General features: G+C 35.8%; 1 protein-coding gene across 8 annotated transcripts in view; it reads right to left on the bottom strand.

Moving 5' to 3' along the window:
* The window catches only part of SHOC2 (SHOC2 leucine rich repeat scaffold protein), a 185,762-nt gene that overhangs the window by 82,713 nt on the left and 90,382 nt on the right, over window positions 1-12,667 (bottom strand). The window lies entirely within an intron of this gene.

Raw genomic sequence — 12,667 nt, 5'->3', positions numbered from 1 at the left:
AGACAGATCTCATTGGAAAAAATCCTAATGTTGGGAAAGGATAAAGGCAAAAGGAAAAGGGGGCAGCAGAAGGTGAGACAGTAGCTAGTAGAGGATAGAAGAGCATGGCATTCTATGGTTCATGGGGCCATGAAGAATTAGACATGACTGAATGACTGAACAACAACAAAATGTCCTATTGTATTTTTATTTATTTTGTTTAATACTTCTCAATTACATTTTAATCTAATTCTAGCTCAACAGGGAATGCTGTCCAGTATGCTTGACACCTCTGGTGTAAGACTCTCTGTAACAATACTGATCATCAACTGTTTTGCAGTTTGTTTGGTTTTTTTAGAAAGCTGCCTGGGACCCTGAGAGGTTAAATGATTTACAGAGTCACACAGCCAATTTACATGTCCGTGACATGATCTGAACTCAGATATTCTAGAGTCTAAGGCTAGTTCCCTCACCACTACACATGCTGTCTCTCTTACACATAGATATGCAATACATACATAGTTATATATAGCTGTGTACATACAAACAGTTTCTGGCAGGTAGTTTTAAAGTATTTCATTCTTAAATAATTATGAATGGTTCTTATTCTATATTTTGAGTTTCTCTTCTATTGCTATTAAACTTTTAAAACATAGTTGATTATTATTGCCATGAATTTAATGCAAAAATGCTTTTCCATTTAAGTAAAAGTTACGAGCCAAAACAGAATAAAAAACAAACCCCAAACCTAAACCAGATAATTAGTTCAGCCTAACTCTTTTTACAAATCAGCATATTTGCAAGGTTTGTTACTCTAAGTATCAAAGTACAACTTAAAACAACAAAATGTCCTTGTATTAAGGCAAAAAAGCAGCTTCCAAAATGGTCCAACTTTTTTGTCAGAAACTGTTTGCTCAGAAGAATAAGAACAACAGACGCTCTTCGATGCTGAAATTCCCAAAGACCATTACCATTTCAAGAAAACTACTCTTAAAGTTGTCATTAATAAGAACGTGCTTTTAATGATTTAAAACCTAAAATTCTGTTGTTAATCTACTCATAAGTACTGTTTCTTTCCTCTGCTTGTTGAAACAAAAAGATCTCTATGTTCAGTCCTTCCTTGAAGAGAATTAAAATTATCCATATGGCTAAGGATGTTTTGGTAGACTATATGTACTTGAAATGTTCCCCTTGCACAATTCTTCCACTCCAAGCATTTTGAGAAGAAAATCAATAAAACACTATGCCGCAGAATTCTCTATCTTACCACAGAATTTTCCCCTGCCCTCACTTTTTTTTTTTCCTGTTTTAAAATCACCACCCTCGTTGCATGTGCCTGGAGTACTTTAAGAACATTAATCAATTTCACAGAGGCACTGTAACTACAGTAATAAAGAGAGGTTAAAACATTTTCCTTTCCCTATAACTTCCCTTAATGAACATTTGAAGTAGAGTGTACTTTATCATCCCTAGTCTTAACTTAGTGGAGACAAAAAGTTAAATTTCAGGAGCTGTAAACGCTGCTTATCAGCATTCTAACCTTTCTTAGGTGCCTCTCTTCCCTACCCAAATCTCCCTGATCCTGGTAATTCTGGCTAGTAGCAATCCATAATAACTACCATTGAGTAGGAAGAATATTAATATTAAGCAAGGAATTACAATGGATAATGTGTACCAGGATTTGTGAGAAAGAGTAGGAAAGGGAGATTATTTTAAAAGTGATCTTAAGTTGGTGTTTTAGTACTTTATTTTCTTAGTTTGGGATTTCAGGTACTTGGTCTATGGAAGAAAGACCAAGAGACAGTACAGCATCAGCATCTTCCATATATGTTAAGTTTAAAAGGTTTTCAAGCCTAAGTTATACTTTTTACTACTAGAATGGGACAGGAAGGAGAAAGTTTGAAGAAAATTAGATTTCAATTACCTTTGACAGTAATTACAATATAACTGGGAGTAACTACCCTTTTAAGGTGGGTTAAAGCTAGATGTGAAAAATTTTAAATGCCAGGTTTGTATATTATCTTAGAGACAATACAGACCCACTAGAACTTCTTGAGTAATGGAAGGGCAAGGTCACCCCTTCACTTTAGACTGAGAGTTACAAATATTCAAATTCCTCAGCACTTGCTCCTGGCTCCTGTTTTAGAATAGAAAACATAAGTGAAAAAATTCAAATAAATTACTATCTGCAAAAGCTCAATAATTATTATTTAGTTTGTCATCATTTAGTAATGGAAAAACAATCACTCATTTTGGTTTTTAATATTCCTGTTTCCTGAGAAATTTTCAATATAAAAGACAACTCATGTAGAATGCTCCAAAAATGAGCTATTTACCTTGTTTTGAAATAAAAGTTCTACCACTATCATGCCACAGAAATAAATACTAGTAACAATAACAAACTCTGAAATCTGGTTTAGCCCCATGACTCCTTAGGCTCCTTGTGGACCTCTGGCCCAGTGTCCTCCTCCAAGCTGGCTCTCAGCCCTCCCTCACTCAAAACTAAGTCAAGCGCAAGTCATGTCATCATTCCTCTGATGGCATGGTCTTCTTTGGCAGTGAAGGAAGAACACGAAGACACGAAGACACGAAGACAGACAGACACACAGACAGACACAGACACACACAGACACACATACACACAGACACACACAAACACACACAGACACACAGACACACACAGACACACAGACACACACAGAGACACACACACACACACAGACACACAGACACAGACACGCACGCACACACACACACACACACACACACACACACACACACACACACACACACACACACACACACACACACACACACACACACACACACACACACACACACCCCCTCCCTCTATAATCTCCTCCTGAGCTTACTCCTAACTTGGTTCAGCCCCACACTTCTAGGGGTTTCCTTTCCACCCTAATTTTCACCTTCCTTTTCTGTGCTCACTTTGACTTTTATAATGTAAATTCCTTATCAGACACTTATCTGGATTTTTGCTGTTGATTGCATACTTACCACTGGAGAGTAAATGCCTATTTAACAACAATAGCATTGTTATTGTTGTTTGTCCTTTGTTTCAAAAAGGCAGAAGGCATCACACCAGGTGATATTTTCACTCTGAGGCAGAGTTAACTGAGGCAGTCACCAGCCTTACTCTCTCTTTCAGAGTCATTCAAGTCCACTAGCAAGACAAAAGTCAGGATGACTGGCCCAGGATGCAGGGAAAGACCTAGCTTCAACATGTGACCAAGCTCTAAGTGTTCCATAGCACATTCATGGCCACTGCAACAAACTGTACTTATCCATCCATTCCACTGGGGAAGTTTTCACATGCTCACTTAGGGGACACCTAACAGCAATATACAAAATAATTACTTTGGAAAGAAGAGGTTAATGTGAAAGTGTGACAACCTGAAGGAAGAACTAAAATAAGTGAGAAAAGGAAAAAAAATCTACCAGGAAGTATTTTATTTCCCTGTGTAAAGGTATCCAGGGGAATAGTCAGTAAGATCCCCTTACCTTTCTTATATCCTTAAAAAAGTGTGTAAAAGTGATTATCAATAATAACTGTTGCTGTTTCCCTCCCAGCCTGATGTCCTTCTTTTTCTTGGCCTCATTAAAGGCGCCATCCCCTGGCTACTTCTTAAAAAGGCCTATTCAATGAATGGGCGTTGTCTCACCCTAAGTGAGTACCTGCATAGACCTTGTCCTAAAGGGGCCAAGGTCTCCCAGTGCATCCTGGGTCATCTCCAGTCATCTTGATGAATATCTGGTCACTGGATTCAGATGGCTCTGGAGGAGCAGTGAGGCTGGTGACCTGCACAGCCCTCCCTCACTCAAAACAAAGTCAAGTGCAAGTCATGTCATCATTTCTCTGATGTCATGGTCTTCTTTGGCAACAAAGGATGAACACAACAACAAAAACAAAAATGTGTGAGATTCCTTGGACTTTTTAACTTAATGAGAACACTGATGATGTCCTTGATAAGATACAAATTCACCTCATCCTGGATACTCCTTGACATCACACTGAATATGAACCATTCAAAAGACCCAGAGCTAAGACAAGCCAAGAGAAGCTAGTCAGAGATACAGCCTTCAATTCACTGTAAGGAAATCTATACAACTAGTCCCTTCTTCCCCCTACAATGTCAGCAGACAGAGACAATAGTAGAATGGAAGTTCTCAGGCAAAATAAGAAGCTTCAGGAATCTAAGCCAGCAGCAGTGAAGCTGCAGAGGCAGAGCACTGGAGTACACTGGATAATAATAATAGTAACCAAAATGATAAGAGGTAGCATTAATATAGCACTTTACAATTTTTAAGGTTTGCAAAACACTTTCATTATTATATTTGATGCTCACTGTAATCCTGTGAGGGAATGGGGCTTATAAAAGGTTAAGTGACTTGTCCAAGATTACAGAGCTAGTAAATGAGTCATGCAAGACTTAAAGGCAAGTCTTTTTTACTCCAAATCCAGCGCTCTTAGCTTCCCAGACCCCAAGAAAGAATTCTTGGACAATGCCAAATTCCTAGACCAATTAAAGGAATTTCTGGGTCACAAAGGAGCTGAAGCCAAGGAGCAGTAAGAGACACAGTCATGATGTAAAAGAATAAATTCAAACTCTGTCCTTTACTAGTATAAGTTATTGGATTGTAAGGGCTTCTGGGGAAAAGGGCCAACTCTCTAGCAACCTTACGTGCTTGGAAAGTTCCAACATGCAGAAAGGAATCAAATCTATAGTAACCCTCGGTAGGGACTTGGTTCTTAGCACTGGAACTATGGAAGACTATTTTTAGCTCAGGGAGAAATAAAATTTCCTGAAAAAAGGAAAGAGGATTTTCCTAATTGCTCACAGACTTGGGAGCAAGTCCACTGTATTCTGCATTTTTAGTTGGCTTAAAGAAAACTTACCTTACATTAAATGTTTCATTAGCCCAGTACTTACATATAGAAGCTGAAAGCTCATTAACCCTGAAAAATCAAACTGATTCTGTTTTGTAACTGATTCCATTCCTTATCACTGCTAACATTCTCATATCTGCCTAAGTCAAGTTTGTCTCTAAGTTTTTTCAAAAGCTCATGAGCTCAGAAAGTCTCTTTTCCTCTCTCAGTGAAATCTGAAAGTTCACCTTCCCTATAAATCACTATAATTACAAGAAAACCCATTACCTCTCTAACACTAGCTGCCCTTGTACAATTAGAAGAAATCTGTTACCTAGATACCATTAATTATTCTTATAGGTGGACTAAATCAATCAGAATTTCCTAAATGAAAATAAGGGTTGTTGTTAGTTCACACTCCTAGCCAATCATATTGCCCTCAATGCCTGTGATGCTTCAAATTTTGTAAACAACCATATTGTTTTCCCCATCTATGATACTGCCTTCTAGTTTTAAATGCTTCTCCTTTTGTCTGTAAAAATGATCTGTCTGCCCTCATTTGGAGTCTTTGACTTGCCGAGGAGCTAAGGACCCCCTTTGTTGGCAACTGCTAGCCTTACCAATAAATTGAACATGCTTGGAATTCTGTGCCTCAGTTTACTTTAATTTCAATCACAAGTGGAGACTCCACCAGTACCAAGGGAAGGAGGCCAGTCCTTGGGGCTGAGTCTTAGAATAACTCCCTTTTAAGTATTCAGGTAGAACTTTTCACCAAGGGATTTCTCAACCGGAAGACTGAACCAAAGGCCTGACTTCCCCCATCAATTCTAACTCTGCTGAACCAAGGTAAAAGTAAGGCCTTCCACTGCTGTGGAAACTGCAACTTTGCTTTTCTGTTTTGGTGCTTTGTCTGTTTTGTGGATTACTGGCAAAAAGAAAAGGAAAGAAAAAGGAAAAAGAAAAAAGAAAAACTTCCTGAGAGATGGACTCCTTGGACCATTTTTTTCTCCTTCAAGGTGGGTTCCTAGTTCAATCTGAGAGGAAATGTAAGGTGCTTCCTATCAACATCCCTTTAGGGAACTCACTGAACCCATGAGGAATTTTCCTCTTCAAAGTGGGGGTTTCAGGTGCAAGTGTGTGGGGGGAAGTGGGGGAAGAAACAATAAGGACACTGCCAATAAGGAAGGGGTTGTGAAAGCCTGGAAAAAGGGATTCTTCCCAGTTAGAAAAGGGGGTAACTAAAAATAGAACTCAAAAAGATGAAGTTGAATGATACAGAAGTCTCTCTAGCCTTCACCCAGGGAACATCCTTACCAAACTGGCCTAAGATATATAAGAAAAGTTCCAAATTTGGTATGAAAAAGGACTTCTACTTGTACACAACAATTTTTAAGCACTTTTCTGTCTATCTTCTCACATTATCTATGTTTGTAAGTCAAACTAGCTTTTTCCTGGTGCCTTATCAGCCAAAGGAGAAAGAGTAAAAGCTTTTTTTTTTTTTTTTTTTTTTTTTGGAGAAAGTCTCTCCCTATCTTCTGACCTGACTGTGGCCAAGTTATAAGGGTGACAAAAGATACAGATAAGACAGAGCCTGTGTTCACTAGTCTGTAGAAATTTATAGTATTGTAAAATAATGAGAGACTAAATTTGTGACTGAAATCTAAGTTGTCACTGTAAATTTCTAAATTGTGGTATGAATGTCTTTACAAATGCTGAAATGTTTTAGTAAGTTTTGAGGTATTCTCTGTAGAATATATGACTAGAACTATGAAAGTTACAGGGAACAACACTTTGAACTTTTGTCATTCTATCCCCAGAAAACGACAATTTTATTGTTTCAGTGGAAGGGCAAAGGTAATTTCACTACCTAGAGAAAAAGGAACTGAAGCAAGCTTGAAAGTTGCATCAGTGAAATTCCAAAGTGGAAGAACAAACAGGTTTGTACTTTGCAGTTTAAGAACTGCCTATTATTAACTCTTCCCTGGTCCACAAAATGAAAATGGTTTGTGTAAATCAGGGAGCAATTAAAGCGCAAGTAAAATTTAATTCAGAAAACTGTTTTGGTGATATTGTATTTTATTCTGTGAATGACAGAACTAATTGTTTAGGTAAACTACAAGCAAGGACACCAAAATAAATTGGATAAGACCATGTGTTTGTAAGCTCTTCAGAACCCCAAAGGCAACAATATTGTAACAACTGGGGTTGTGTAAAAAAATTTTTTGTGCCAAATTACAAAGGATATCTATAGACAGTCTGGGATATGACTGGGAAATAAAGACTAGAGGAACTGAGAAAGTAAAAGAGGTATTGGATCAGAATATGAAAGGAGAACAAAAAAGGTCCCATTTTGGAGGGTTTTAATCAAAGTTCACTGGAAGAATGTATAGAGTCAGAAAGAGAAAAAATTTAAGCAAGTGGGACTTGAAAGTAAATGAGGTTTGGAGTGTCCCAAAGAGAGGTCTGAGGGAGGTTTGTGATCTCTTGAGAAAAGAAGAATATGGTTGTGGTTATTCTTTACGATATGGAAATTATTGTTTGCAACATGTAATTACTTGAAAGATAGCATACCAAAATTCTGTCCTTGAAAGACCATCAGAAGAGTGTATTTAGGTTGTTATGTGAGAAATATAAAATCCTAATGGATCCTAAAAGCAGGGGGATGAGTGCAAGGCTGTCACATAAAGTACCTTGGGTTTAAAAAAAAATAGAGTGAAAAGAAGTTGTCTGTGAGAAAGGTGAAGCCACAATCTTTAAGTATTTGAGGAGGTATAGCTTGAGAAAATAAAAATAACTGATTTGGCTCTCTGGGTGATTTATGAAATGAAATGAAAGAGAAAGTTATAGGGAGCTAGGAGTGTCACCATGAATCTTTGAAAATGAGCTAACTGATAACAATGGGCTCTAAATTTTGAAGTGCTGCTAACTAATGGCCTTTGGGAAACTTTTTTTTTTTTTTTGAGATTTTAAATGATACCATTAGTGATTTAAAAAAAAAAACAAACCCAGATTTGATTTGGGATAGAATTTTGTTCTGAAACTAAACAGGATAACTGTGGTAAAATTAGAACCTAATACAAAGTATATTTACCATTTGCCATTAATATATAATCATGGCTATGAAAAACCTGAGTCAAAACCTGGTCTCAGGAATTTTTTAGCTTGTGTGACCTTAATTACCTCTGACTACTACCACAGTTTCCTAATCTGTAAAGAAACTAAATCACAGCACCCAACTCCTAGGGTTGTTGTGAGAATAAAAATGATATAATGATTGTGAAATGTTTAACACAGTGTCTGGCACTACAGAAATGTCAAATATTGTTATTACTATGATTTTTTCTTTAACTGAATATAATTACCCCAAACTGGGTAAACTCTATATTGTTTTAAATGTGAGTAGTACAAAATGTTAAAGCTGATAAAATAAATGACTTTCCATTTAAGATGATTTGGAAATGCATTTGACTGAATTGATGTCATCTGACTGGTAATAAGTTTTGCTTCATGACATTGTACATGTTATCATTGTGTTTTTAAATTTTCTTATATTGTGAATTTTGGGAGACCACTATATAAAAAATATTGTTAAGTTAATGAAATTGTATCATTAAAAAATTTAACTCTTTTGATCTAGATCCTGGAAAATTATTAAGTCATTAGAGGCTATTGTTATAATGTTAAGATCTATCAAGGACTTAATAGGATATACTTTAAAAGGGAAGAATTATTTAGTTTGTGGGAAAAGGAAAAAAAAGAAATGATCTTATAAAATCTCCTTATTTGTAAACTTGTCCAGTTTCCTGGGATGAAAAAAACTTGTGAATTTTTAAAGTGATGTATTGATATACTGAGAAAGTGAGATTCACTCTTCCATTACAAACACTTCTTTGTCAAAGCAGGGAAGACAAACAAGTCTCTACTGTTTACAGTACAAAAGTGGTCTGGATTTGTAATTATGAAAATGATGAAGTTATGCCCCACATATTATATACTGAAGTTATATCCTGGGTCAATTTAGTCTCAACAGACTGCAGCCTTATGTATTTTTCCTTTAGGGACAAATATACATCTTAAGAGACAAATATCTGTTAGTCTGGAAGCACACTTTAGCCAGTATTCTTCTGATTTTTGAGTAACCTATCATATATTCAGTATCTATGTGGAATTCAGAATGTACTTATTTTCTTAATTCCTATTGATTGATTTTTTACAAGAGGATGAGTTTAAACTGGAGAAGAGGAAGAAAAGGATGTTGAGTGAATTTTTTTTTTCTTGCTAACTGATGTTGCAACAACATGAGAGAATAATAGTTATCCCTTCCACATTGTGGAGATTACAGGAGTGGCATCTGGAAAATCCATGTAAAATTTCTTGATCCTTCCTTCGTAACAGAGAAGAAGTTTGGATTTTTTTTTCTTTTTCTTTTATAGGGTGTTGAGTTACCAAACTTTTTAAGATATCTCCATATTTCTAGCTTTTATGTGTTGTCTGCTAGCTCCTGCATTCTTTTTGCAAACATTTTTTGTTTATTTTAACTTCAAAAAAGAAATTGTGTATATTTATGATATTAAAGATAAAATCTACAATACTCTCTCAGGATTGGTCTGGATGCTGTTGCAACTATGTCCCTGCTTCTTCCTTTCATATCAAATCTCTCTAACAATGGCAGGTAAAGTTGTAATTTTTTAAAAAAAGAATCTTGCTCCAATATTCCAAAACCTCTGGATTACTACAATTAGGTACAAGTATGAAAGCTTCTTACTGTGTTTACTCTAAATTGGTAGTCAAATCCATAGCCTAAGCAACTAAGTAACTGAGTTCTTGGGTTTGCCATTCTCCTAAATGGGTACACAAAAATTTTCTAATAAGACAAAAATGTATAAGTTTTTTGTTCATTGTTTTTTAATTAGATGGAGTAATAACTTTGACAAAATAACAGAATCAGACTGTTTTCTCTAAGAACTAAAATATATAAATGTACTTAATTGGCTTCCAAACCTTTCTAATGGGATAATGTTTTAAAATTTGGATTAGGAATAAAACTGCATTGTGAAGGTGAAATTATTTTCCTATTTGGAGTATCTATATAATAATTTTAAGAGAAAGGACTCCTTTTACAATTCAGGCCATCATAAATTCTTTTTAAGATTCTTCCTTCAGCTTGTTGTTGCCAGTGTCTATATCAGGTATGGGTTTATGTAAAGATAGAAATAAAAAACTGAAATTCCCTGAAATTTCAGGTGAATTATGAATGTCAGGTGAATTCCTAATTTGATGTTCTTCTTGTAGTTCTGTTGTTAATAGGATCAGAACAATAAGGCTTAAGCTGGTTTTTATCACATGAACTAGTTACTGGAAAAGCAAATTTAGGAGGTTGTATTAAATTATATTGAGTCTTGTTACCAGCAGATTTTAGAATTACTTAGGAATCTCTGCAGGTGACTTGGAACCAAAGAAATGGATCTTCAAGGAGGAATCCCTTTCAGAGCAGTCCTGGGAATGAGAACTATTCCAGGATGTCCAAGAAAAGATATTTTCAGAGACCAGAGGACTACACGGGACATCAGGGACTCGGAAAAAATGCTGATTAAATGGACATTGGGAATGGGTTATTAGGATATTATTATAATAATAATTACATAATTAAAATGTCATACTAATGATATCATTGTGTTAATCTGACTTTTTGTTCATGGTGTTTATGTTTGCTGAGTTTTCTTGGTTACCTTGTAAATCTCCCCTGTCAAATTACTTCAAGGTAAACCCTCTAAGTAATATGAATTTCTCACCTGAAATTGGGACATTGGCTCAAATGGTTTGACAAAATTACATGATTCTGGACCTTATCACAGCTTCACAAGGGGGACCCTACGCTATGATTACTCCATCTTGTTCTTCCATTAACCAGCCAGGAGAAACTGGGACAAGCCTACATAAGACAGAGTAATGGCAGGTCACTACTAAGTGACCTCTGATAGGATCTTTCTATGACCTGTTAGCCAACATTGATAAATGGGCTCTTATTGGCCTGTCTTGTTATTCTTTTCAGACTTTACCTTAGTTACTATATTAAAACCTTTTCTAGACTAGCCCCAGAAAACCTTATGGCAATACACACCACGAATAGTGACTAAATTACAAATCTTATAGAATTAGTTTATAGACAGGTGATCCACATAAGACGTCTCTCACTGATAAAAGGGGGAACTGAGAAAAATCAAACAGATCCTATTCTGTAACTGATTCTGTTCTTTATCACTGCCAACACTTTGCAGAGCTCCCTAAGTCAAGTTTCTTTGTCTGTAAGTTCAGAAGTTCAAGAATTCAGAAGGTCACTTTTCCTTTCTGAGTTAAGTCTAAAAGTTCAGTTTCCCTATAAATCACTTTAAAACACTAGCTGCCCTCGTACAATTAGAAGAAATGTTTTATCTATGCACCATTGTTATTCTTACAGGTGGACTAAATCAATGAGAATTTCCTAGACGAAGGAGGGGTTGTTGTTAGCTCACATTTCTGATTTCTAGCCAATCATATTGTCCCCAATGCCTGCAATGAATGCTTCAGATTTTGTAACCAACTGTATTCTTTTCCCCCATCTACGATGCTGCCTTCTAGTTTTAAATGCTCCTCCTTTTATCTGTAAAAATGATCTGTCTGCCTTCATTTGGGGTCTTTTGGCTTGCTTGAAGAGCTAAAGATCCCTTTTATTGGTAACTACCAGCCTTACCAATAAATTGAACATGCTTTGGGCCTCAGTTTACCTTAATTTCAATCACAACCTCTTCCCTAAGATGTAGTTATTTTGAGACAAGTCAAATTGTGATGTTCCCAGGAGAAACTTCATGTAGAAGCACAAGCAAAAAAAAAAAAAAAAAAGATTGTGATTAGAAAGAAGCCCCTCAAGTCTGAGCCTCATCCATGTAGACTCTGAACTGCAGTTCTAAGAAATAGCTTACAGCTATTTAATGACTTGTATATTTTAAAGTACAACAAAATAGGATACTTGAAAAACATATAAATCAGCATGAGAAATAGCGTAAAAATTTATCAGGTAGGAAAGGTTCCCACAGTTAGTCTTCAAAAATCTTATATATGCACATCTCAGTACTTCAACTTTGTAATTTATAACATCTGTGATGTCATAAATTTGGCTGACCCTGCCAACAGCACAGAATGCAACCTACCCATACTTGTAAAAAAAGGCAATTTTTATTTATGTCCTTCCATAAATAATTTAAAGGAGACTTACTCAACATGTTGGAAACCTACCATTAGGTCCCCTTCCTGTGGATACCACAGCCATAGTTAGCCTATCCAACTACATGACCTCTTTTTCTAATCATATATTTCCTAAATGATATATCCTCTTTTGTGAATGTCATCATTAGTAGTAGGACATATCATATTTATGCTGATCATGCACCTCTATACTAACCTTTGGGTCACCTAGAATTTTAATTTTTTATAGGCTATGACTTTTCCTTATTGCAGCCATGTAGCACCTCTTAAAGGAACAAATATAACACACTTCAAAATGCTTCTTTCTCCCCAAGATTTTTCATAATCAGTTAATTAAATTAACTGAAGTCTAAAACTGTGGAAGAAGATGGTACAACTCATCAGCAGGTTTAGCTTTTGGATTACTGTGCTTTTAAAGATGCTCCTAAATGAAGGAATTTATAAGGAATATTATATATTATAATATATTATAAGGAATATTAGACTTTAAACCTGGGCCATTGATACAGAATGCAAATGGAAACAAGATAAAGAGTTATTCAAATAAAATTATAAACA

This window comes from Notamacropus eugenii, chromosome 1, assembly GCF_028372415.1.
Source record: "Notamacropus eugenii isolate mMacEug1 chromosome 1, mMacEug1.pri_v2, whole genome shotgun sequence".
Lineage (NCBI taxonomy): Eukaryota > Metazoa > Chordata > Mammalia > Diprotodontia > Macropodidae > Notamacropus > Notamacropus eugenii.
The sequence above is the reverse complement of the archived record's forward strand: the minus strand, read 5'-3'. Positions and strand labels throughout refer to the sequence as shown.